Source organism: Bison bison, unplaced genomic scaffold (genome assembly GCF_000754665.1).
Source record: "Bison bison bison isolate TAMUID 2011002044 unplaced genomic scaffold, Bison_UMD1.0 scf7180017864032, whole genome shotgun sequence".
Taxonomy (NCBI): domain Eukaryota; kingdom Metazoa; phylum Chordata; class Mammalia; order Artiodactyla; family Bovidae; genus Bison; species Bison bison.
In genome coordinates, this window is record NW_011494604.1 from 564,460 (window position 1) to 590,438 (window position 25,979).

The 25,979-nt window shown below is 37.6% G+C and overlaps 1 protein-coding gene across 1 annotated transcript in view; it reads right to left on the reverse strand.

Moving 5' to 3' along the window:
- Positions 1–25,979, reverse strand: part of KPNA1 (karyopherin alpha 1 (importin alpha 5)) — a 72,174-nt gene that overhangs the window by 45,528 nt on the left and 667 nt on the right. The window lies entirely within an intron of this gene.

Consider the following 25,979-nt stretch of genomic DNA (forward strand, 5'->3'; position numbering starts at 1 on the left):
ATGATCTTAGTTTTCTGAATGTTGAGCTTTAAGCCAACTTTTTCACTCTCCTCTTTCACTTTCATCAAGAGGCTTTTTAGTTCCTTTTCACTTTCTGCCATAAGGGTGGTGTCATCTGCATATCTGAGGTTATTGGTATTTCTCCCGGCAATCTTGATTCCAGCTTGTGCTTCTTCCAGCCCAGCATTTCTCATGATGTACTCTGCACAGAAGTTAAATGAGCAGGGTGACAATATACAGCCTTGACATACTCCTTTTCCTATTTGGAACCAGTCTGTTGTTCCATGTCCAGTTCTAACTGCTGCTTCCTTAACTGAAGGATAGTTGATTTACAAAATTTTGTTAGTTTCGGGTATATAGCAAAGTATCACAACCTTTTGATTCTAGCCATTCTAGTGGGATAGATGTCTTTAAATCTGTTTGCCAATTATACATCCTCCATAAAAATTTCTATTCAGATTCTTTGCCCATTTTTAAATTGGGTTGTCGTTTTTACCACAGAGCTGTAAGAGTTCTTTATTCTACATAGAAGTCCCTGTCAGATATATGACTTGTTAATATTTTCTTCCATTTTACAGGTTGTCAAATTTTCACTTTCTTGATAGTATACTTTGTAATTTTTTAAATTTTATTTTTAGCCGCATCAGGTCTTCCGTTGCAGCACACAGGCTTCTCTCTATTGGCAGTACAGACTTAGTTGCCCTGCAGCATGTGGGATACCTCAGTTCCCTAATGAGGGATTGAACCTGTATCTCCTGCAATGGAAGGTGGGTTCTTAACTACTGGACCACCAGGGTAGTCCCAATGTTATGCTTTGAAGCACAAAAGTTTTTAATGTTCTTAGTGCCATACTTAGCAATTCTTAACCCTCAGTTTCATTCTAAGAGTTTTAGAGTCTTATCTCTTAAATTTAGGTTTGTCAACCATTTTGAGTTAAGTATGGTTTGACATTAAGGATCCAACTACATTATTTTGCATATGGCTACCAGTTGTTCCAGCACTAATGAAAAATGAAAAACCATTCTTTCTCTTTTGTATAGTCTTGATGCGCTTGCTGAAAATCAGTCAATTACAGATTATTTCTCACCTTTCAATTCTATTCCCTTGATGTGTATGTGTATCCTTGTGCCAATTCCACAAAGCCTTGATTACCAATTTTTTTAAAGTAAGTCTTAACATCATGAAGTATGAATCATATTTTGTTCATTTTTTTTTTTAAACTGTTTTGACTCACCTGGACAGAGGGATACACTGTGAGTGTATTCCATGTGACTATTAGAATTCCATGTGACTTTTAGAATCAGTCTGTCAAGTTCTACAAGTCAGGTGGCACTCCAATATGAACTGCATGGAATAAGTAAATCAATTTGGGGAGTGAGTGAAGTGAAGTCCTCAGTCGTGTCCGACTCTTCGAGACCCCATCGACTGCAGCCTACCAGGCCCTTCCGTCCACGGGATTTTTCCAGGCAAGAGTACTGGAGTGGTTGCCATTGCCTTCTCCAAGAAATATCATGAGAGTTGCTGTATTTCTCTAATGCTTACTTTAGGCACAGACATATTAACATGGAGCTAAAATGCATGTGTATGTTTGTGTTATTTGCTCAGTGGTGTCCAACTCTCTGTGACCCCATGGACTGTAGCCTGCCAGGTTCCTCAGTCTATGGGATTCTCCAGGCAAGAATACTGGAGTGGGTTGCCATGCCCTTCTCCAAAAGTTGGGGAGTACTGCCACCTTAATCTTCCAACCCATGAAGACAATTTTTTTTTTTTACTTAGATATTTAATGTCTTTCAACAAAGTCTTGTAGTTTTCAGAGTATATTACATTTGTTAAATTTACTAAGTATTTTTATGTGTAGATGGAATTATTTTAATTTCACCTTTGAATTGTTCATAACAAATCTATATAAATACAATCAATTTATATATGTTGATTTTTGTATCCCACAATCTTGCAGAACTGAACTTGTTAATGCTAGTATTTTATTAGTGGATTCTTTAGGATTTTTTGCATACAAGATCATGTCATCTGCCAGAGACAGTTTTGCTACTTTCATTCCAATTCCTTTTCTTCTTCTTGCATAACTGCCATGATCAGAACTTCCAATACAATGTCATATAGAAGTGGAGAGTCGACAATCTTGTCTTACATTCCCGATCCTACGAGAATGTATCCAGTATTTCAACACCAAGTGTGATGTCACCTTCCAAATTTTCATAGATGTTCTTTTTATCCCGTGTAGGAAGTTCGTTCTTTTTTTTTTTTTGGAAGTTCTTTCTTAATGCGTAGTTTTTTTCATGCTTTTTGTTTTGATCAGTAAAGGGTATTAGAATTTTGTCAAAAAAATTTTTCCATCTGTTGCAAAAACTTTCGTTTTTTATTTACTGATGTATTACATAATTGGTTTGTGAACCTTACATTTCTGGGATAAATGCCACTTGGTCATGCTGTATAAATCTTTTTATGTGTTGCTGACTTTATTTGCTAGTACTTTATTGAGAATTTTTGTGTTCATATTCATAAGAGATATTGGTCTGTACTCCCCTTATGATGTCCTCAGCACCAGGGTAATATTAGCTTTATAAAATATGTTGGGAAGTATTCCTCCTTTCAGTTTTTTGCAAGAGTTGGTGAAGAATTAGTCAATTCTTTAAACGTTTGGCAGAATTCAGCAGGCTAGGGCTTTTCTTTGCAGGAGGTTTTATGATTAATCCAATCTCTTCACTTGTTACAGGTCTACTCAGATTATGTTTCAGTTTTAGTCTTTCCAAAAGAACGTGTCCATTTTATCTAAGTTATGTGTCCATTTTTCCTAAGCTATAAAACTTTCTGGAGTAGGAAATGGCAACCCACTTCAGTATTCTTGCTGGAAAATTTCATGGACACAGGAGCCTGATGGGGTACAGTCCATGGGGTCACCAAGAGTCAGACACCACTAAGCATGCACAAATGCATGTAACACTGGTACCAGCTGTTCATAAGATTCCTTTATCATCCTCTTATTTTTAGTTATGTTCCTTCTTTCATCTCTGACTCTAGTAATTTGAGTTTTCTTTCTCAACCTAGCTAAGGTTTCTCAATTTTGTTGGTCTTCTCAAAGAACCAGTTTTTGGCTTCCTTAATTTTCTCTACTGTTTTTCTATATTCCAGCTCATTAATTTTTACCTTTTTACTACTTCCATCCTTCTATTTTGCTCTTCTTTTTCCAGTGACTTACTAAAGAAGGTTAGGTTATTGATTTGATATCTTTCCTCTTTCTTAATTTAGGCATTTATTGCTAGAAATTTCCCTCTAAGCACTGCTTTAGTTGTAGTCCCTAAGTTTTCTCAGGTGCTAACTTCATTTTCATTTATCTTAAAAGTATTTGCTGATTTTCCTTTCTTTTTCTTCTTTGACCCACAGACTATTTAGAACATGTTCCTTAACTTCCACATATTTATGAGTTCCCCAAATTCCTTTCTGCTTTCATTTCTAATTTCTTTTCACGGTGGTCAGAGAACATCCTTTGTACTATTTCAATCCTCTTAAATGTGTTAGGTTTGTCTTGGGGCCTAGCACGTGGTGTGTCCTAAAATATGTCCCACACGCACTAGAGAAGAATATATATGTTCTGCTGTTGCTAGGTGGTGATGTGTTCTATACACATCTGCTGGGTCTAGTTGGTTTATAGTGTTGTTTCTTTTTTTAATTTATTTATTGAAGGATATGGAGAAGGCAATGGCACCCCACTCCAGTACTCTTGCCTGGCAAATCCCATGGACAGAGGAGCCTGGTAGGCTGCAGTCCATGGGGTCGCTAACAGTTGGATATGACTAGCGATTTCACTTTCACTCTTTACTTTCATGCACTGGAGAAGGAAATGGCAACCCACTCCAGTGTTCTTGCTTGGAGAATCCAAGGGACGGGGGAGCCTGGTGGGCTGCCGTCTATGGGGTCGCACAGAGTCGGACATGACTGAAGCGACTTAGCAGCAGCAGCAGCATTGAAGGATAATTGCTTTACAGAATTTTGTTGTTTTCTGTCAAACTTCAACATGAATCAGCCATAGGTATACATATATTCCCTCCCTTCTGAACCTCCCTCCCATCTCCCTCCCCATCCCACCCATCTAGGTTGATTCAGAGCCCGTTTGAGTTTCCTGAGCCATATGGCAAACCCTCGTTGACCATCTATTGTACATATGGTAATGTAAGTCTCCATGTTACTTTTCCCATACATCTCACCCTCTCCACCCCTCTCATGTCCATATAGTGTTGTTTCTTTGCTGACCTTATGCTAAGTGGTTCTGTCCATTATTGAAAGTACAGTAATTGAAGTCTCCCAACCACTATTGTTGAACTATTTCCTTTTCTTTTCTGTGTTTTTGCTTCATGTATTTTGATGCTATTATTAGGTACATATAATAACTTTGACCTATCTAGTGGATTGACCCTTTTATCACCATAAATTGTCTCTCTTTATCTCTAGTAACATTGTTTTTTTTACTATAAATTTATTTAATTGGAGGCTAATTACAGCATTGTATTGGTTTTGCCATACATCAACATGAATCCACCACGGGTGTACACGTGTTCATTCTTTGTTTTAAAATCTATTCTGTTATTAGTATAGCCACTCACGGGTGTACACGTGTTCATTCTTTGTTTTAAAATCTATTCTGTTATTAGTATAGCCACTCCAGCTTCTTCCTATTTTTTTCCATACTTACACCTTTGATGTATCCGTATGTTTGAACTTAAAATATGTCTCAGGGATTTCCCTAGCAGTTCAGTGGTTAGGACTCCACACTTCCATTGTAGGGAGCATGGGTTCCATCTCCAGTTAAGGAACTAAGATCCCATGTGCCACGATGCAACCAAAAAATAATATAAGGTAAATAACGTATGTCTCTTATAGACAGTATATAGTTGGATACAGTCTGACAATTTCTGCATCTCTAATTAAACTGTTTAATCAATTCATATTTAGTGTTATTACTGATACAGTTGGCGTGATGACTGCTTTTTCATTTTTTATTTTCTGTCTCATGTCTTTTGTTCCTCTATTACTGCTTTCTTTTGTAGTATTTTCTAATGAAGCACTTAAAAATTTCTATAGTGATTTTTCACTGTATTTTTTTGTTTTTTCCCCCTAAGAGTTGCTCAAGGGCTTTCCATACACTTTCACTTCTCAGAATCAGCTTCAGACTTAACACTCTTTAAATTCCAAGGACATATAGAAACATTATGTTATATAATTCTATCCCTTTTCCCATTTTATCATACTGTTGTTATATAATGTTACAAACCCAACAACAGTTATTACTACTTTATCATCTATGTTATTTCCTTAGCTTAACATAGGTTTGTTCCCACTCACCTACTCTGAGCTGTTATTAGCAGATACATTTCAAATATATTACATTTCTACAGGCCCAAGAATACATTACATTAAGGCCCCTACACATGAAGTTACAAGCTGCAAACATGTATTCACATGTCCAATCATGTAAGTTAGTTCACGTTCTGGTGTACACTGTCACATGTGTGCATCTGTTATAAATGGTTGTGCTTCTGTGTATGTACTTCACTGTACTGTACTGTACGTTGCTGTTGTTCAGATGTACTGTACGTTGTTGTTGTTCAGTCGCTAAGTCATCTCCAACTCTATGGGACCTCATCGCCTGCAGCATGCCAAGCTTCCCTTTCCTTTACTGCCTCCTGGAATTTGCTCAAACTCACATCGATTGAGTCAGTGATGCCATCCAAACATCTCGTCCTCTGTCATCCCCTTCTCCTCCTGCCCTCAATCTTTCCCAGTATCAGGGTCTTTTCCAAAAAGCTGGCTCAGTGTCATGTCAGGATGGCCAAGTGGTCTAAGGCACCAGACTCAAGATTCTATCTTCCAAAGAGCTGGCTCTTTGCATCAGGTGGCCAAAGTATTAGAGCTTCAGCATCAGTCTTTCCAATGAACATTAAGGGCTGATTTCCTTAAGGATTTACTAGTCTGATCTTCCTGTTGTCCAAGAGATTCTCAAGAGTCTTCTCTAGCACCACAATTCGAAAACATCAATTCTTTGGCACTCATTCTTCTTAGTATCTTTATTTCAAGCCCAGGATGTCCAGAAGCAAATGTAAAAGCAGCAGTGACATAAGCTGGTACTGCTAAGAAACTAAGTACCAAGCAATAATGATAGAAACAAAAGTGAAAATAACTGAGAGAGCAGAGGAAGTAACTTAAGAACTGAAGAGATTCACAATGCAGGAAACTGCAAGGGGATTTTCTTTATTTGAGAAAGCACTGTTAAGGTTTTGAGGCAAGGACACAAATGTAGAACAGTACATATGAAGGTTGCAACAGCTGTTCAGAATGCAATCCAGTGATACTGTGTCACCTACGACAAGAAGAACAGAGCTACTATCCAGACATGACTGGATAATTTTTTAAGAAGGTAGACTGAATGGAATCCAGCAAGGAACCAGAACCTGTGCCATCAATGTCAGGCGTGAGTAAAACTGCAGCATGCTTTCCATCTCCTACTGCTGACGATCCTTCAGCTCTACCATTTCCCACCTCCTCTCCCTACTCTAGTCAGCAACTCTTCTTTCCTGTTCCCTCAGTGCCAGCCCGTATGCCAGCTGTTGCACTTTATTATTGTACTTTTCAAGGTACTGTACTGAAGATTAAAAATGTTCATTTTTTTTGTTTTTCATGTATTATTTTTATGAAAAGTATTATAAACGTATTACAGTATAGTACTGTTGATATAAAGATGGTTGTGTTAATTGTGTACCTAGACTAACTTTGTTGGACTTATGAACAAATTGGACTTATCAGAACAGAACTCATTTGTATGTAGGGGATTTACTGTACACACATTTTACACACCTGCTTTTAAAATCAGTTTTAAGAAAAGGGAAGGAAAAAATATGTGCTTTTACACTCTCTTTTCAGTTCATTTCAGTTCAGTCGCTCAGTCGTGTCCGACTCTTTGCGACCCCATGAATCACAGCACGCCAGGCCTCCCTGTCCATCACCAACTCCCAGAGTTCACTCAGACTCATGTCCATCGAGTCAGTGATGCCATCCAGCCATCTCATTCTCTGTCGTCCCCTTCCCCTCCTGCCCCCAATCCCTCCCAGCATCAGAGTCTTTTTTCAATGAGTCAACTCTTCACATGAGGTGGCCAAAGTACTGGAGTTTCAGCTTTAGCATCATTCCTTCCAAAGAAATCCCAGGGCTGATCTCCTTCAGAATGGACTGGTTGGATCTCCTTGCAGTCCAAGGGACTCTCAAGAGTCTTCTCCAACACCACAGTTCAAAAGCATCAATTCTTCGGCACTCAGCCTTCTTCACAGTCCAACTCTCACATCCATACATGACCACAGGAAAAACCATAGCCTTGACTAGACGGACCTTTGTTGGCAAAGTAATGTCTCTGCTTTTGAATATGCTATCTAGGTTGGTCATAACTTTCCTTCCAAGGAGTAAGCATCTTTTAATTTCATGGCTGCAGTCACCATCTGCAGTGATTTTGGAGCCCCCCAAAATAAAGTCTGACACTGTTTCCACTGTTTCCCCATCTATTTCCCATTAAAATTACATAATTACCTTTACTGGTGCTCTTTGTTCATGCAGACCACAACTACCACCTACAATCACTTGCTTTCAGCCTAAAGAACGTCCTGTAGCCATCTTGCAAGTTAAGTGTGTCAGTAGCAAAGTCTCTCAGAAGGTGTATCTGGAAAGTATCATACCTTCATTTTTAAAAGACAGCTTTGCAAGATATAAAAAAATTGGGGTTAACAGTATTTGTCTATTACTCTACCACCTTCTGGACTTTGTTTCTGATGAGAAGTCAGCTATTTTTTTTTTTTTTTTAAATCAGGGTTCTTCTAAGTAAATAATTGGCTGTTTTCCTCTCCTTTTCTTATTTTCAACAGTCACACTGACAGGTCCATTTGCAGATTTTCTTACATTGATCCTACTTGAAGTTCTTTGGGCTCTTTCGATGTATATGTAGGTCACTCTTTTTCTATAAATTTGAGATGTTTTCAACCATTATCTCCATGAATACTTTTCCACTTTTTTTCTCCCCTTTTCTTCTTGTACTCTATGTACACTGTGATGCAGTTAATGGTGCCCCACATTCCTCTGAGGTGCTTTTCAATTTTATTCATTTTTTTCCTCTCCTTTCTTTGGATTTCTATAGATCTATTCCCAGTTCACTAATTCTATCTTTCCACCAGTTCAAATCTTACTATTGAGCCCCCTAACTTTTCATAGTTATAGTACTGTTCAACTCCAGAATTTCCACTTTGTTCTTCTTCAGAATTTCTGTCCCTTGATTGTTAGTATCTATTTGACACAGGTTGTCATCATATTTGACTTTTTTGATGAAGGTTTCCTTTGATTATTTGAATACATTTATAATGATAACTTCAAAGCCTATTTCTATTAAATTCAACATCTTTTCTCACAGGCAGTTTCTATTGTCTGTTTTTCCCAGTGTATCAGCCATATTTTCCTGGGCTTTGTTTTTGTTTGCACATCTTTTACCTTTTTACTGGGAACTCACCATCTTTTATAATACTATGTGGCAACTCTGAGTACACTCCTCCATCTATGAGGTTTTATATTTTTATCTGCTTACTTGTTTAGCAATTTGCTGTTTTATTTTAAAGAAGTCCACTTTCCCACCACACACACCCAGCCGCTTGGAATGTTAAACCTCTGACGTTGATCCTCAGTGGGGAAATAGCCTAGATATGCCCAAAGTCATCTTGCCCTAACAGTAATTTGTCAGGACTCTTTCTGTGACTACTCCCAGATATTAACCTCCACTAATTGCCAGCTGATCACTCTACTGTTTTTAAACAACAGCTTCAGGCACAAATTGTGCTACAGAGGAATCCAGTCAGATTCAGGCTCCTTTGAAGGAGTAGTTTCAAGTCAGTATTTGACATTCACTGTCTCCAGAAAGGCCCCTTCCAGCTGTCTCTTATCCCAGGTTCTTGCTGGCAAACTCAATGGCCTGAAGTTTAGTTTGTATCTTCTTGAATCTATAAACGTCCCAACTGCCTTTGGGAGGCAGTTTTCACAAACAATCTCCACTGTTTGTGAAAGTACTCTTAGGTTTGAACTTCTCCAGCTCTACTGCAAATGAAGTCAGTTCCTTGAGGCAGAGATTAAGAGCTATGTTTTATGACCTGCTTCTCTCAGTTCAGTTCACTCAGTCATATCTGACTCTGCAACCCCATGGACTGCAGCACACCAGGCCTCCCTGTCCATCACCAACTCCTGGAGTTTACTCAAACTCATGTCCATTGAGTTAGTAATGCCATTCAACCACCTCATCGTCTGTGGTCCCCTTCTCCTCCAACCTATCCCCAAGCAAAATCTCTGAATAGAGGCTCTCAAGATGAGGATGTGGACAACAGCACATTTTTTGGAGTGACACCCATTTAAGAATTGAGTATTTGGTGGGGGACAGGTAGCAAACAGAGATTGTCTCTCCTGACACAGAGCTACCACTTTACAACCTACAGAAAAGGTAATCTATTCCCTAGCAGCTCTGTTACCAAGGTAACCCTTTATTCCACAAGTAGGGGCTAGACAGAAGGTAGCCCCCTACTTCTGCAACACATTTGCCCAAAACTTACCCTCAAGAGCAGGCATCTGGGGGTAGGATGAGAAATCCTGATATCCTGCTTCTCCTAGGAAGAAAACATTCCTTCCAGCAGAAGTTGCCCATTTACTGTATGCCCTAGGACCTATTTCCAAATCTCTAAGAAGTTGCTTTTTAATAGTTTTCCTCTGTTGTTCTAGTGACCAGGTCTGCAGAGTTCTTATGCTATCAGACTTAAAAGTCAAAGAAACAGTTATTTTTAAGATGACTTTGATGCAAGCCTGGTTTGAGAATCACTGATTGATAGTGTCCTATGTCACATCACCTATTTTACTTGAATCTCTTTAAAAAACAAAAAAGCGTACAGGGCAAGAATTATTATTCTCATCCTTTATAGGGAAGGATTCAGGAGGCTCACAGATAATTAAGGTCAAATAAGGTCATAAGGACGGGGCCTTAATCCAATAGTGTATGTGTTCTTACCAGAGCAAGAGACACCAGAGACCTCTACCTACACCCACTGCCCCATGCTCAGACAAGAAGTTATATGAGCAAAGAGACAGAAGGTGACCATCTGCAAGTCAGGAAAAGAGGCCTTACCAGAAGCCAACCCTGTTGGAACCTTGATCCTAGACATGTAGCCTCCAGAACTGTGAGAAAATAAATTTCTGTTGTTTAAATCACCCAATCTGTGGTACTTTTTTAATGGCAGCCCAAACAGACTAATACATATACCCAATGGTATTCTGTCAGATAGACTGAAAGACTGGTGCAATGCAGATGAGAATTTGCAAATAATTCTGAAGGAATCATAACTAATGGTGTTGATTCTTAAGGCAAGTAGCATTTTGGTTCTGAAATATCACAGGACAGCATAATATCAACAGTGCTGCAATGATATCCATATTAAAGAATCAGAAGTTTCAGGTTAAAGATATAGTAGTATAGAAACATGGCAAGATCCGGATAAAGTTTACAAGCAAAATCAATTAGATTTAAATAACTAGAAGCCTAGATTCAACATGGAGCTGGAAGGGCAAGCAATTAAGGAAAGGCAAAGTTGGGAACACAGCATACACATACAGAGAGAGAAAAAATGATAACATAAATGGAGCAGAAGGTGAACTGAACAACTGGGGAAGGTGGATGAAAGGTAAACAGGTGGGCTTTGTACATTTCATCTATAAGATTTAAATTATTTCAAAAAAATTTTAAGCTAGAAAAATTCTAAAGAGGAAAGAAATGGTCACACAAAACTTAATTATTCACTTGCTTTTTATTAAAGTGACATAAGAAGCAAGTCCAGAGAAGAGGTCTGGCACTGAAGCCCTACTTTCAAACTTACTTCTAAGCACCAAGATGTAGAGAAGATACTAAAATTCTGTGAATCTGGGTTTTCTTATTAGCACTATGGAGATCATACTTCATAAGGTGAAGAGAAGTAACATATGAAAGCATACTTCGATTGTCTGGCCCATATATAGATCACACCTGATATTTGTGTAATGAAATGGCTATAAATAGCTCTAAATGTTCAAAAAAAGATCTCATCTGACTAAACTGATCAGGGGTGGCTTCATAGACAAGATGGTGTTTCAGGAAGGCTGTGAGGCATAGATAGGACTACAGGAGCTAAAAGACAAAGACCCACAAAGGTGGAGACCTTAGAAAGAACCACCTTAGAAAGAATTGATAAGAATAGTAGTTAAGTCATGTTTCATTAGAGCAACTGTTCTTTAAAAGAAGTAAGTACACATGAGAAATGCAAAGGCCTCTTGGTTTTTTCTTTATTACTTCTTTGGTTAAATTTTGGTATCAAAGAACTCACAAATGACTCCAACATTCTGATAATTTCTACCATTCATATACTGCACCTGTGTCTTTGAATTTCAAAGCATTAAAAAAGAAGAAGAAGAAGAAAGAAATCCAAACACTATGAAAGGGTATAAAAAGAAAAATGAAAGTGTATCTCCCTCACTGTTTCTAAAGGTAGCCACTATCAAGTTTTCCATATATCTTTTCAAGAATTGGTTATACAAACACATACATACCCTTTCAGTTATTACTGTATACTGACAGAGCAATTCTATACCCAGTTTTGCACTCTGTGTCAACTTTCAACTTTCCTAGAGAGTTTTATCATTTTTAACAACAGAGTAATTTTTATAGCATAATAACTAGACCAGACACATCACTGACAATTAAGCCTGACTTCAACTTTCCATTGGGGCTTCCCTGATAGCTCAGTTGGTAAAGAATCCTCCTGCAATGCAGGAGACTCCGGTTAGATTTCTGGGTTGGGAATATCTGCTGGAGAAGGGATAGGCTACCCACTCCAGTATTCTTGGGCTTCCCTTGTGGCACAGCTGGTAAAGAATCCACCTGCAATGTGGGAGACCTGGGTTCAATCCCTGGGTTGGGAAGATCCCCTGGAGAAGGGAACAGCTACCCACTCCAGTATTCTGGCCTGGAGAACTCCATCGACTGTATAGTCCATAGAGTTGCAAAAAGTAGGACACAACTGTGAGCAACTTTCACTTCACTTCAATTTTCTATTACAAACAATGCTGTAACCAATATTCTCTCTCATGTATTTGTAATTATAGCCATAAATGAAATAAAAACAATGGAATCTCAAGGTTAAAAATATGTTCATTTAAAATTTTAATACTGTCAAAGTTCCCTCTAAAATACTGCACCAACGTACCAGTGAATGAGTGCAACAGTTCCCCACCACCATCACTTACCCAAGGCTGATTCAAAATTTTCCATATCTGACAGTATAACATGTGAAAAAAAAATGTTTCTCATGAACACTAGTTCCATAATACTCTCAGTTATATGCTTTTTTCACTTTCACTCACAAGTTATTCAGAGGTATGGTGATGAGATGGCATCAGCAGTCTGGTGCCTAAAGGAATGTTTGTTGTATATTCTTATGTTTTAAAATGTAATCTTTATTTCTAAAACAATAAATATTAACAGATAGACAATAATATAAAAGTTTTTCAGCATCCTCAGTCCATGTAAATCTGACACCAAAATATTGAGAATCTTTGGTTCAGATAATCTTCTCTGTCTTAAGAGGGGGAAAACAATCCTTTGATATTCAGACAGCATTCAATTCATAGATTAAGGAAACACATTTACAATACTGTATCTGTTTGGTCAGAAATTATGTATTTCCACTTAGCTCTTTTGTTACAATGATAAAAGTAATGTTTCCTTCCATTATATCCTAATTGGTCATTGTTTGTTTATAGGAAAATTACTCATTATTATATGTTCATTTTTTAAAGCCAGCCACTGAATTAAATCAGCTACTGAATTCTGTTTCTGATACTTTCAGATGACATTCTTGACACTGTTTTTTGGGTTGTTTTTTTTTAAAGCTTATGTTTATTGGGGTATAATTTACATACAAACTGGAGAATTCTTAGAGAGATGGGAATACCAGACCACCTTACCTGCCTCCTGAGAAACCTGTATGCAGGTCAAGAAGCAACAGTTAGAACAGGACAGGGAACAACAGACTGGGAAAGGAGTACATCAAGGATGTATTTTTTTATTTAACTTATATGCAGGGAACATCATGCAAAATACAGGACTGGATGAAACACAAGCTAGAATCAAGACTGCCGGGAGCAACATCAATAACCTCAGACATGCACATGACGCCACCGTTATGGCAGAAAGCGAAGAGGACTAAAGAGCCTCTTGATGAAGGTGAAAGAGGAGAGTGAAAAAGCTGGCTTAAAACTCAACATTCAAAAAACTAAGATCATGGCATCTGGTCCCATCACTTCATGGCACACAGATGGGGAAAATAATGGAAAAACAGTGAAAGAGTTTATTTTCTTGGGCTCCAAAATCACTGCAGATGGTGACTGCAGCCACAAAATTAAAACACACTTGCTCCTTAGAAGGAAAGCTATGACAAACTGAGACAGTATATTAAAAAGCAGAGACACTACTTTGCCCACAAAGGTCCATATAGTCAAAGCTGTGGTTTTTCCAGTAGTCATGTATGGATATGAGAGTTGGACTATAAAGGCTGAGCATAGAAGAATTGATGTTTTCAAACTGTGGTACTGGAGAAGACTCTTGAGTCTCAATGGATGCTGAGTTTGAGCAAACTCCTGGAGGTAGTGGACAGGGAAGCCTGGCATGCTGCAGTCCATGGAGTCACAGAGAGTCAGCCAGGACTGAGCAGCTGAACAACAGCAACAAAATTTACACACAGTAAAACTTGCTGTTTAAGTAAACATCATGACTATGAAGATGAGAACATTTTTCGCACCTACAAAAACTTCAGTCAGGTCCCTCAGTAATAAATCCACTTGCCCCAATCCCAAGCAAACTGTCCCTATAATTTTCATTTTCCAGAATGTAAAATAAATGGAGCCATACAAAATGTAGCATTTTGCATGTGGCTTCATTCACTTAGTATTAACTAATTTGAGCTACCTTCATATTGTTGTATCTATTAGTAACTGATTCATTTTATTGCTGAATTATATTCCATTGTATTTCACAATATGCTTATCTATTCACCAGTGATGGACATCTAGATTGCAGTTTGGGGTGATGATGAATAAACTACTATAAACATTCATATACAGCTTTTGCTTAGATCAGTGATTTCATCGTTCTTGGTTAAAACATAAGAGTGAGACTGCTGGGTCATACGGATCCACTGGAGAAGGAAATATAGTTTTCTTGGCTGTAAAATGGGGGAAAAAAAAAAAAAGAAGGAAATGGCAACCCACTCCAGTATTCTTGCCTGGAAAATCCCATGGACAGGAGCCTGGCAGGCTACAGTCCATGGGATTGCAATAGTCGTACATGACTTAGCGACTAAACCACCACCATTTTAAGTATAAGTTTAACTTCACAAGAAATTGTCAAACTGCTTTCTACAGTGGCTATAATATCATGCATTTCTACCAGCAATTTATGATAGCTCCAGTTGTGTCATAGTAGAGATAGTTTTTAAAAAATCACATGTTAAGTACCAACCATCCATATCTATTTCATTAAAGTTAAAAACCTGAATGTGTGTTGAATTAGATCAAATGTCTTTTTTGGCAGTTATTAAAATGGTCATTGTTTATCTCCTCTGACACATTAAATATGACGAGATATTAATACATTTCTTAACAATGATTGTTGACTCCTGGAATAAACACATTTGGTCACAGTGTATTATTCTTAATAATTATTAGTTTTCTTAAAAATGTCGGTATCCATACATGAGATTGATTATTTAATAAAATACCCTCCTCCCTCTTTGGGTGGATATTGTATTCACCACATGATTCCAGTTTTATGACATTCTGAAAGAGGCAAAACTATTTAAAAGATCAGCAGTTGCCAGGGGTTTAAGGGATGAATAGCAGAGTGCAAGAGGATTTTGGAGGCAGTGAACCTATTCTGTTGGATACTGTAACAGCTGATATATGTCATTTTACATTTGTCAAAACCCACACACAGAGTGTACAACTCCAAGAATGAACCTAAATGTAGCCTACTGGCTTTGGGTGATAATGATGCATCAATGTTCACTAGATTACAACCAATGTACCACTCTGGTGAAAACGTAAGTGGTAACGGACACTGTGTGTATATGGGGTAGGCAGTAGATGGGAACTCAGTAGTTTCCAATCAATTCTGCTGGGAACCTAAAATTGCTCTAATAGTCAACATTTAAAAAAAAAATCAAGGATTTCTTTGCAAATGAAATAAATGAGACTGAGTTCTCTCTGAGCATGGGAATGAGGAGATTATATTTGCCGCGTGGGAGGTTTTTTGAAAAGCAGACACAACTGTCCTTTCAAAAATTTGAAGCAACAGGTCTGACAAACACCAGGTCTCTATTGCTGTTCTTTCTTTCAAAAATTACCAAGTGTATTCTGATACGCATCTGCATGCAACTGAAAATCTCCATAGTGGGAGCAAAAGTTTTACTGGAAACAGATGCAAAATAATTTTGTCTCCCTTATGGCTCAGGGGATAAAGAATTTGCCTGCAATGTAGGAGATCAGGGTTCAATCCCTGGGTCAGGAAGATCCCCTGGAGAAGGGAAGGGCAACCCACTCCAGTATTCCTGCCTGGAAAATCCCATGGACAGAGGAACCTGGTGGGCTACAGTCCATAGGGTCTCAAAGAGTCAGACACAACTTAGCGACTAACACTCTTTTCGTTTCAATGCAAAACACAACTGAAATGTAAGCTGCAGTTGGATTGAAGAAAGCTCAGGTAACAAAGAAGTGAAATCATTTCTATAGAGATTTATAATCAAATGAACATGTAATAGAATGAGAAAATTATCTTTATACTAAGCAAACATCTTTAGGATATTATCACCTAAGTGACTAATTTAAAAACTTAAGTTATTGTCAGTAACTTTGCACTCTCTCAGGAACCAGAAGCCTTTAAAGACATTATGTCCAATTTTCCTTGTTTTCTAGGAAAATAAAGCCCCAAAAGCAATAAAGTTAAAAGCAAGATGCAAAACTGGTGGTAAAACAGAAATGTACTCTTTCAAAATGAAATCTACCAATTTCCCCTCATGTCTATTTAGTTAAAATAATCAAAATTTGCCTATTATTCCATCCAAAGTGTTTGATTTTATCTATTCCTATCTATTCTCACTGCCACCAGTCTGATTTAGGTGCCCATCATACAGATAGATAACTTGTAGTTGTTCAGTTGCTAAGTCATGTCCAATTTTGTACAGCTGCATAACTGCAACAGCTCTCAGCCACCCTTCCTTAACCTTAGACTGTGTGCTTTTTAATTCATCCTTCACACAGCTCTCAAATTAATCTTAACACTTTGTCACTGCATAATTTCAATGTCTAAGAACCTGTGCTCATGTATGGATCTGAGAGTTGGACTGTGAAGAAAGCTGAGCGCCGAAGAATTGATGCTTTTGAACTGTGGTGTTGGAGAAGACTCTCGAGAGCCCCTTGGACTGCAAGGAGATCCAACCATCCTAAAGGAGATCAGTCCTGGGTGTTCATTGGAAGGACTGATGCTGAAGCTGAAACTCCAATATTTTGGCCACCTCATTCGAAGAGCTGACTCATTGGAAAAGACTCTGATGCTGGGAGGGATTGGGGGCAGGAGAAGGGGACGACAGAGGATGAGATGGTTGGATGGCATCACTGACTTGATGGACATGAGTTTGGGTGAATTCCAGGAGTTGGTGATGGACAGGGAGGCCTGGCGTGCTGTGATTCATGGGGTCGCAACGAGTCGGACACGACTAACTGAACTGAACTAAAGGACCTAGAATGAGTTTTTAGCACTTCTTAGATCAAATCTGAACTCCTTTGTCCTACAAGTTCCTTTGGCCTTGATTCATTCAATATTTTTTCCACTCTTCATCACCAATCTATACCCAAAACACACTGGGTGTAGATACATTTTTATTATATTGGTATACACTATATTCAGTACCCTGAGTCAATCCAAGCAGTCAATAAATCCCAAACACATGCTGCTGCTAAGTCACTTCAGTTGTATCTGACTCTGTGTGACCCCATAGACAGCAGCCCACCAGGCTCCCCAGTCCCTGGGATTCTCCAGGCAAGAACACTGGAGTGGGTTGCCATTTCCTTCTCCAATGCATGAAAGTGAAAAGTGAAAGTGAAGTCACTCAGTCGTGTCCGACTCTTAGCGACCCCATGGACTGCAGCCTACCAGGCTCCTCCATCCATGGGATTTGCCAGGCAAGAGTACTGGAGTGGGGTGCCATTGCCTTCTCCAAAACACATGCTAACCACTGTAAATATTTAAAATTCACAATATTCTTTGTGCAACACTATAAAATGTTAGTATATTTAATTCCATTGTATAAATAAAGCATAATTTTATAAAAAAACATGACATGTACTTAATATTAAAAAACCAAAACTATAAGAAAGTAGGACTACAAAATAAACAAGTTGCAGATTTATAAATTTAACCATAAATGAATCTTAAGTATAAAAAATTTTCAGTTCATTGGTGAATATTTTTGGAATCTATTTTTTCATTAGAGAATGGAGAGGTGTGAGTTTGCATTCCAGAGTATATGGTCTCCCATTTGTAAGTATTTATTATTCATTTGTTGTCAACGTCTAGTCAAGTGGGTTTCCCTTGTGGCTCAGCTGGTAAAGAATCCACCTGCAATGCTGGAGACCTGGGTTCAATCCTGGGTTGGGAAGGCCCCTTGGAGAAGGGAAAGGCTACTCACTCCAGTATTCTGGCCTGGAGAATTCCATGGACTGTATAGTCCATGGAGTTGCAAAGAGTCGGACACAACTGAGTGATTTTCACTTCTAGAGTCAAGTAGTAACAGGTCCCTTAAGAATATTTTAATAAAAATTAGGAAAGAAAAATGAAATTTAAAATATCCTACCCATATCTTCCCTGTAAAATCATTAGAGTATCTTATTTTAGTGACAACATTCTTGTGTTCAATGGGGGCAAGTTTTGAAAAAACCCTGCAATAAGTCTCTTCTGGGAGAAGTCAATGCTACAAATACGATTCTTAGCTGCTTATCTTTGATTACATCTTATAGTTTCAACCCTATTAATCTAATAGAAATCCATCCTTTCTTTCATGTCTCAGCTTCAGACCTTCTTTAACTGAGACGTTTACTATAACCTTCGACCTTCCAGTATCTATGGGTTCCCATTGTGCAAGGCTCTATGAAGACATTCTCAATATCCAAACATTTAAAGGAAAATATTTACCAAAGATTTTGGGAATTTACACCCCAAGACTTAGTAATTCCACTTTTGGAATGTACCCAAAGGAAATAAAATCAATATTATATATAAGAATGATGACAGCAGAATGACTGATACTTGAAAACTTGTAAACCTAAAAATTCCAAAATGAGGGCTTGACTATGAGACATAATCATAATATACTGGGAAATAAGAAAAAGAGAATATTAACACATGAAGAATCTGGGTGGTGGAAACAAAACCCCAATCTGTACCATTCTCTGTATTTTTAAAAATATTTCATAACATAAAAATCTTAAATGGAAATTAATATTCTTTTATCTTCCAAATTTTCTATAGTAGGTAATATACTAACTATACAATAAGAAAAACTTTCAAAAAGTAAAGGTGGAAACATATAATTTACTACAATAAGGCTTCCCGGCCTAACTAAAACATTAAATTTCCTTACTTTTGGCTAGAACTTAATCAACATGTTGCTATTTCATCAAATTCTTTACCATCTGAGACACCAGGGAAGCCCTCTGGTTGAATACTTCAGGTCTTTATGAACAGTGAAAACTTCCTCTTCCCTTATAAGTTAGATTTTTTTTAACAGAAATCTTTCCCCAAAAAAGGCATAAAGGACTCCTTCATGGGAGCAGAGGGGACTTGTGTTTATCCAATTCATATTCATTACTGATTTTAATATATCTACTATGTATACACTTAAAAGTGTTCTCATAAATTTAAATTAAGATTTATCACTTTAGGATGTATGTGCTTTCCTCCCAAAACATATTAACATCTTAATGCTCAGAAATTTAATTTTATTCAACACTAAAGTACTGATTATACAACACTCAAATACCATGGAGAGAATGAAGGGACCAGAAGATAAAGAGTTTAAGAAATAAAATGATAGATTTGGTAGACTCATCCATACCAAAATAATAACTTTTTTTTAAAAAGGATGAACTACAAAGATAGAACACAAAAAGAGAGCATCAAAGGTCACAGATGAGATGTCAAAAACTTTTTGGAAGCCTTAAAACAGGTGATCTAATATTTTACTAGTGAAGTGGCGAATTCTGAAGCCTAAGCACCTGTATTACTTTGCTAGCATGTGAGATGAGTGCAACTGTGCAGTAGTTTGAACGTTCTTTGGCACTGCCTTTCTTGGGGATAAAAACTGATCTTTTGCAGTCCAAGATAGGCTTCAACAGCACATGAACCAAGAACTTTCAGATGTTCAAGGTGGATTCAGAAAAGGCAGTGGAACCAGAGATCAAATTGCCAACATCCACTGGATCATAGAAAAAGCAAGAGAGTTCCAGAAAAACACCCACTTCTGCTTTATTAACTACGCTAAAGCCTTTGACTGTGAAAACTGTAAAAAGTTCTTAGATATGGGAATACCAGACCACCTTACCTGCCGCCTGAGAAATCTGTATGCAGGCCAAGAAGCAACAGTTAGAATCAGACATGGAACAATGGACTGGTATACAGATTGGGAAAGGAGTATGTCAAGCCTATATACTGTCACCCTGCGTATTTAACTTATATGCAGAGTACACCATGCGAAATGCTATGCTGGAAGAAGCACAAGCTAGAATCAAAAAGATTGCCAGGAGAAGTATCAATAACCTCAGATATGAAGACGACACTACCCTAATAGCAGAAAGCAAAGAGAAACTAAAGAGCCTCTTGATGAAGGTGAAAGAGGAGAGTGAAAAAGCTGGCTGAAAACTCAGCATTCAAAAAACTAAGATCATGGCATCCAGTCCCATCACTTCATGGCAAATAGATGGGAAAACAATGGAAACAGTGACAGATTTTCTTGGACTCCAAAATCACTGCAGATGATGACTGCAGCCATGAAACTAAAAGATGCTTGCTCCTTGGAAGAAAAGCTATGACCAACCTAGACAGCATATTAAAAAACAGAGACATTACTTTGCCAACAAAGGTCCGTCTAGTCAAAGCTATGGTTTTTTCTAGTCATGGTTCTAGTTGGACCATAAAGAAAGCTGACCATGGAAGAATTGACACTTTTCAACTGTGGTGTTGGAGAAGACTTGAGAGTCCCTTGGACTGCAGGGAGATCAAACCAGTCAATCCTAAAGAAAATCAGTTCTGATTATTCATTGGAAGGACTGATGCTAAGGCTCCAATAACTTTGGCCACCTGATACAAAAAAATAACTCACTGGAAAAGACCCTGATGCTGGGCAAGATTGAGGGCAGGAGGAGTAGGAGACGACAGAGGATGAGATGGTTGGATGGCATCACTGACTCAATGGACGAGTTTGAGCAAGCTCTGGGAGTTGGGTGATGGACAGGGAAGCCTGGTGTGCTCCAGTCCATGGGGTCACATGACTGAGCTACTGAACTGAACTGAAGCACCTCTAAGAAGCTGATTCATACAGCCCATAAGCAGGAGGTTTCAGAGACAGGAGGCCCCCGCAGGCATTTCTAAAGGTAGAATGAGGTGCTGTGTTCAGTCACTAGTCGTGTTCAACTCTTCGCAATCCCATGGACTGCAGCTAGTCAGATACCTGTGTCCGTGAAATTTTCCAGGCACGAATACTGGAGTGGGTTGCCATTTCCTACTCCAGGGGATCTTCCTGACCCAGGGATTGAACCTGTATCTCCTGCACTGGCAGGCAAATTCTTTACCACTCTGCCACCTGGAAAGCCCCATATCTATTAAAAAAATAGAAAGATATCATAACAACGAGCTCTAAGAAATTAAAATATGAACAGGAATTTAAAATTCAATAGAAGGGTTGGAAGGTAACATTTTAAAAAAATCTCTCAAGAAACACAACAAAAAGACTAAGTGATGGAAAATAGGAAGGAAAAGAAAATTTTTTTTAAATGACCAAAAAATTCTAATACCCAAATAAAGCAAATCCCGAGAGACAAAAAATCAAATAAGCAAGAGATTATCAAAGAAACAATGCATCAAATTTAGAATATTCATTCAATAAAAGATACCATGGACAAAACCAACAGAAAAATGACAGGCCAAGAGAAGGTATTTTTCAATCCTATAACCAATAAATCTCCACAAGGAACTCCTGCAAACCAAAAAGAAAGACAGGAAGGGGAGTTCCCTGGTGGCCTAATGGTTAGGATTCTAGGCTTTCAATGCCCTGGCCTGGGTTTAATCCTTGTTTGGAAAACTAAGATTCTGCAAGCTGCATAGAAGGGTGCAGCCAAAACAAAAAAGAAAAGAAAACCCAAAAGAAAGATAGACAAAGGACAAAACAGACAATCAACAAAAGGGAAAACCTGAATGGATATGAGATGCTCAAATTCATTAATTATCAGAGAATGTAAATTAAAACAAGACATCATTTTATACCTGATTTGCAAAAAGAAAGAAGTTGGATAAAACCAAATACTGGCAAAGATACGGGAAGACAAGAAGCCTCCTCACTGCCAGAAGGCACATAAGCTAGTCCTCCTATTCTATAACCCAAGAATCCCACTCCTGGCCATATATCCCAGAGAACTTCTTACACAGATCCATAAGGAAGTACAAATAAGAGTATATTTACCACAGTGTACTTGTGATGCCAGAAAGGCAACTCAGGTGTCAGTGATTAGGGAATGAGAAGTAAAATGTGGTATGTGCATATTATGGAATTCTACATTATACAGAATTATATGTACACACAAAACAAAAAGGTCTCCAAAACAATGCTGAGTAAAAACAGTAAGAAGCCAAACAAGGCCCATAACACAATACAAAAACTAAATATACATACATACAACACAATACATATTTCATGATTCATATATAATCAAGGAATATATCAGCCATAATGCAGTGGGTACCTACTAGAAAAGGTAATGGAAGTAAGGCTCAGAAATGAAAGAGGACTGTTATAGTCTGATGATGGTGTCCAAAAATGGGAAGCATAGTTAAGCGTAACTCTTTTTACCTAAAGCCCTAATAATAATAATAAATTTCCCAAAACTAAAGGACACAAATCCCCAGCTTGTAAGGACCCACTGAGTGCCCTTAAAAAAAAAAAAAAAAAATCTAGACACATCATGGAATTTCTGGGGTTTAAAATAAAACTCTAAAAGCTTCTGGAGATTGGGAAAAAGGCAGGGAAGGTCACATATAAATGAAGAGTAAGAATGGCTATGGATTTCAATGGCAACATTAGAATGCAGAAAACAATGAAACTATGACTTCCAAACTTTTTAAGCCTGGATTTTTATATTCAGACAAATGATTGATGAAATGTACAGGTAAAATAAAGATTTTTTTTCAGCCATGCAAGATCTTAAAAACATAAAGTTTTTGCTTCCCAGGTACCCTTTCTCTGGAAGTGAAAAAAAAAAAAAACATGGAAAACAGGAGATCCAATATCAGAGCAAAAATTTTAAGGTGACATAAAGAGAAGTTTCAGGGTGACAGCTGTGCAATAAGCCTAGAAAGTAATCAGTCCAGATTGCTTTAAAAGGATAGAAGGTTCTAGGACAGCTGTCTCAAAATGGAAAAGGGAAAATAGGTATTACTCCTGGAAAAACAAATATTGGTTAAAAGAATAAATGATATCATAATATACTGCATGGTCCTGCTATAATTATTTACATAGTTATAACTAAACGCTGACTTAATAAACATCTAAATAAATATATTTAAAGGATAAGTGTAAATGTGGAAAGTCAATAGATAATGTCTAAAACTGCTGTATCGAGAAACAGCAATAGAAGCAAGTTATTTATAAATATCAAAGAGGAAACAGCTAAAAGAAATAAATAAGTAGCCTCTAAAGTGTAAAGGCTGGGACAGGGAACGGTTGTTTTACAGATACTATTCTAATTTAAAAATTGTATTTTTATTGCCAGTAAAGCAAGGAATTCCAATGGCCTTTCAGCTTTTAGTAAATTAGATCTTCACAGTATTATTTCTTGGTGTTAAACTATATCTAGTTTGAGGAGCAGAAGACTGAACTGCAAACCAAAACAAAATCAAGCTTTAACAATTGATGAGAACATAGTACAAATAGCCCTGTAATTGAATCCCAGCTCCACCACTTAACTCCGTGAAGTAGGACAAGTTACTTAACCATCCTGTACATGTAACCACCTTCTCAATGTGGTTTTGCAAGGATAATCAGGTGAAAACACCTGATGTAGTACTTGACCCATCAACAGATGTTAGAGCAACTTTTGCTTGTCTTTCTGCTCCCTAGCTAAAAACCCCCATTTTGACCCCAAGCTGCCTTGCTGGTCACAGAATACAAAGACTCATGGACAACTCAGCACATATCCCTCCTCACACTGAAAAATCAATCATGATGAGTAAGCAGACTTATCTTTGTATATGAAGTGCAGCATATTCTTATTATGTGAAGGAGATTATCCTCATTATCCACATTTTGGATTATTGCCTGCTTTCAAACACTGTTCCAATTAGTCTAATACATTCGATCAGAACCATTTTATCACTAAGGTCTGTTGTGTAGGAGCATTATCAACTTCAAAAACAAACAAACAAAAAATTGTATGTTCCATCAGTCTTCATCCCTGCTCTGTCACTGCAAAGACTTAAAAATTTTCTAATGAAGGTCCTATCTGGCTCCCAGCTGGCTTGGGGCCACCTCCTGCTTACTGCAGCAAGAATAGAGTGAAATCAGCCCCAATCAGCTAATTGAATTGTTTACCATTTTCAATGTTTTCTTCCATTATTACGGCTGAATTCAGAATACCCTGCAAAATACAAAAACCTTAAAGAGAGTTAACAGGGAATTATCTTTATCATTATGTCAGTCACTTTTACTTGCATGGCCAAAAGTCTTAATTGATTTTATACAAAGCATACATACTTCTGGAAACAATCCGACAGACTTAAATTCATAAATCATCAAGACTTTATCATTAATTCAACAAACATTATGCTAACATACTGTAGATAAAATAAATAAACCCTACTCTCAAATGAGAGGGAAAAGGTAAAAATAAAATTGAGAGCAACAGAGAACAAGTAGTCCAGGAAACAACTGAGAGCAGCAATTCCAGACTATCTGGTATAGTTTATAACACAGCTAAAGCAAAGGAAAATTATGAAAATTACCAAAGCTGAACACAGCCCTGAGCCTTCTAATAGCCAAAGTATAAAGAGAAACAGGATGGCTTACAAATAGAAATGATCTAATAAAAGCAGTCATTTAATCTTTTTTTTTTAAAGCAAAGAAAACAAAAAGGCCTGTCACTGAGGGCTTAAAAGAACTTCTCTTTAAGGTTTATACTTTATAAGTATCAGTAAATAAATTATAAACAGTGTCTTGGGTAGCAAGGAAGAGTTTTTTCATGTTCCTTTTCTCATGTCCCAATCCTAGATAAAAGTCAAAGTACAAAATATTAATTCACAGTTCTGTGAAGGAATTTCTATAAGGATCTAAAGTAACATAATGCAAGTACACTGACTTCAGGTGAAGTGTTAATTTCTATCATTTAGCTTAGTCTAGGTTTTCAAAAATGCATGTTTTGCTTCTCTACCAGACTGTAAACACTCAAGGCTTACGTTTGATTCCATTTGAACTTCCTTTGCTTTTTAGTACAGCTCCCGCTCAATTATAATGACCAATAAAATGTTACACAGTCAATATTTATAGTCATTATCTGTTAGTCTTCTCTGCAACACTATACATTCCATGAGGACAGGAACAATGTCTTGATCACACCCACATCCCCAGTCTCTAAGCATATGAATGGACCAAAAACAGAAAACACAACCAGTAAGTATGAAAGGAGAGTAGAAATAATTCCTAAAATGGCAGTGATTCTGATTCCAACAAGAGCTGGAACACCTAGGCAAGTTACTTAACTTCTCTAACCCTCAAAGCTTTAATCTGTAGAAAAGGAAAAAAAAGACACTTCAGAGTTCTGTAAGCATTAAACCTTTTACTCTACAGAAAGTATTCAGCACAGTATCTGGAAAAAAGCTCATTAAAAGTTACCCCTTTAACTTCTCTCAAGTTCTCCAACTAAAAATCCGGTGTTAAACACAACAGTGCCATCAAAGAATAAATTATTTCAGTAAAAGTACAACGGAGTTCATCCTTCCTTTCCTTTGAAGTTGAAATTTCATCTCTTCAATCTTTAAAATGGAAGAGGAATAGCTTGTGAATTACTTTCAAAATATCACAAACGCAAGAACAAGGGGAAAATGTCAACAATGAGCCCTGAAGTAACACGAAGGGGGAAAAATCACTTACTCATCTACTGTTAAGAAACAGGTTTTTAAGGAAGTGTTTATTAAAGGAAAAGAGGACTGAAAAAGTTAGAAATGTTATTTAATAGTATGCTTAGAAAAAATTACTTCCAAATTGTTTATTCAGAATTTAAACCTTAAAAATCCAATTATCTTGACATCGTTTGCTTAAAAGCGGAACATTAAATACTTCCATTCAAACCGAAAATATTCCTTCATGACGGCTTCCCGGACTCCAGTCATCCTTCAGTTCTCTCCTCCCATTCTGAGCTTCCCTCGCATCACCACTGACACACGCTGTGTGCAGACTAAGTTCTGTCATTCCTATAATTACCACACCCCTGTCAGCCGCTTCAGGCCCATGTTGTTATGACATCTGTAAACTGCAGTCGCCCGTCTCCACTCCCCCCCC